The following is a 2,500-nucleotide window of genomic DNA, read 5'->3' on the forward strand; positions in this document are numbered from 1 at the left end:
TTTAACAAAATAACATATTAATATGTAATTTTCTCAAAATATATAATAGTAATTATGTGTTAAAAGAGATTTATTTTGGTTATGATAGCGCATATTAAAGTAATACGCCAAACTTTTTTTATACACATAATATATCTATACATATAATATAGAGAATATTATATAAATATTAATAATATTTTTTGTTACATATATAAAATATTTTTATATTCAATATTATTATTAAACAATAATTATTAATAAAATCTATAAATAATTTCTCTTATAAAAAAAGTGAAATTAAAAATAGAATATATTGAAATTATTTGTTTATATGTATATAATCTCTATTAAGAAAAATAAAATAAGATTATAATTGATATAATCTATATTTTTATTTTTCTATGTTATATAATAAAAAATAAAGAAAACACAAGATAAAATTTTTTTAAAGGATAAAATTTATTTTAAATTTAAATTTCTTTATATTTTGTCTTGATATTTCTTTTTTTTTATTAAAAATTATTATGTTAAAAAACAAACCCATTTGTTTTGTACCATATTAATATTATATATATTTTTATGTAGAAAATAATTTATAAAAAAAAAAAATAAATAAATACATTTCTATAAAATATACCAAATATTAATTATTAAATCTAGCTAGCACTAACAAAAATATCAAAAATGTTATGTATATATTTATTAATACCATAATGTCTTTAATTTTTATATATATATATATATATATATATATTTAAAATAAAATATATAATTTATATTCTAGAAAAATTTTTTTATTTTAAAAGAATTTATAAAGATATATATAAATTAATAATTTTATTTTTTATATTAAAAATAAAGATTATTATTAATAATAATACTTACATTTAAAATTTAAAAAGATTACCCTGGACGGTGGATCACTTGGCTCGTGGGTCGATGAAGAACGCAGCTAATTGCGCGTCAACTTGTGAACTGCAGGACACATGAACATTGACATTTCGAACGCACATTGCGGTCCTTGGATACTGTTCCCGGACCACATCTGGCTGAGGGTCGTATACATTATATTATAATATAATAAAAGATTATTTTACATAAAATTTTTTTTATGAAAAAGAAATTTATCAATAATTAAAAAAGAAAATTTATTTTTTTCATATTTAATTATAAATTGATAAATAAAATTTTTATAAAAGAAATGTAAAATTATTTATATATGAATGTTTTACGCCAAATATAAGAAAAAAATAAATATAAAATGTTTTTAATAGCATTTAAAATTTATATATTTTTTATTATTTGTCGACATTTTTAAATTAATATATCAATATTATTTTTTATCATTTATATATAATATTATTAAAACTTTATGTTAATAATAATAATATTAATAATAAATGATATTTAATAATATATTTAAAATATTAAATAAAGAAGAAAAACAAAAATATTATATATTAATATTTTGTTATGGAATATTTTATTTGTAATAAAATTTTCAATATACTCGAAAAAAATTAATATATATATAATTATTTATTTTTTATTTTCTTCTCTTTAGATAAATATAAAAATAATATTATATAATAATATTATAAAAAAATTTGAGTATGAATAATTAAGAAAATTGTTTACTTATAAATATAACAAAAACATAATATATACAAAAAAAAATTTTTGTTTTAATACTTCTTTAAAAACTTTTACGACCTCAGAGTAGTTGAGATTACCCGCTGAATTTAAGCATATTATTAAGCGGAGGAAAAGAAACTAACTAGGATTCCCTTAGTAGCGGCGAGCGAACAGGGATAAGCCCAGCACTGAACCCCGTGGCTGATAAACAGACACTTGGGGAATGTAGTGTTTAGGAAGATTCAATATAAACCTATTGTTTATATAATACATCCAAGTCCATCTTGAATGGGGCCATATACCCATAGAGGGTGCCAGGCCCGTAGTGATTATTATTGGATGATAGGTGAATCTTTCCTTAGAGTCGGGTTGCTTGAGAGTGCAGCTCTAAGTGGGTGGTAAACTCCATCTAAGGCTAAATATTACCACGAGACCGATAGCGAACAAGTACCGTGAGGGAAAGTTGAAAAGAACTTTGAAGAGAGAGTTAAAGAGTACGTAAAACCGTTCAGGGGTAAACCTGAGAAACCCGAAAGGTCGAAAGATGAGATTCATTTACTTTTTATCGTTAATCAACCAATTTGTACTAGCATGTGACAAAAAATTTTTATTAGGAATTTTGTATTTTTAGTAAAAATATATGCACTGCTGTATATTGTTAATTGTATGATAACGAGGTATGCACTTCTCATCTTGTAGGACGTTGCGACCCATTAAATATTAATCTATAGGCATTGGTGCGTTGATTAATGTACAATATTATTTTTTTTGGATAATATTTTGTGTATGTTAAACGCCTATGTTTCTTGATTAATTGTTTGATGGTATTAATTATAAATTGATATTGAGCCGCGTTATTAACGCGTTCAGATCCACCACGAGT

The 2,500-nt window shown here is 21.7% G+C and overlaps 2 non-coding genes across 2 annotated transcripts in view; both read left to right on the forward strand.

Annotated features, from left to right (window-relative positions):
- Positions 1–886: 886 nt before the first annotated feature.
- On the forward strand, positions 887–1,041 carry LOC123303141. The gene has a single exon (XR_006535576.1). It is a non-coding gene; the product is annotated as a 5.8S ribosomal RNA (ribosomal RNA).
- A 650-nt stretch (positions 1,042–1,691) lies between these two features.
- The window catches only part of LOC123303173, a 4,590-nt gene continuing 3,781 nt past the window's right edge, over positions 1,692–2,500 (forward strand). The window contains exon 1 of the ribosomal RNA XR_006535597.1: positions 1,692–2,500. This exon is cut by the window's right edge and continues 3,781 nt beyond it. This is a non-coding gene — a ribosomal RNA (large subunit ribosomal RNA).

The sequence above is a fragment of the Chrysoperla carnea genome, chromosome X (assembly GCF_905475395.1).
Source record: "Chrysoperla carnea chromosome X, inChrCarn1.1, whole genome shotgun sequence".
Lineage (NCBI taxonomy): Eukaryota > Metazoa > Arthropoda > Insecta > Neuroptera > Chrysopidae > Chrysoperla > Chrysoperla carnea.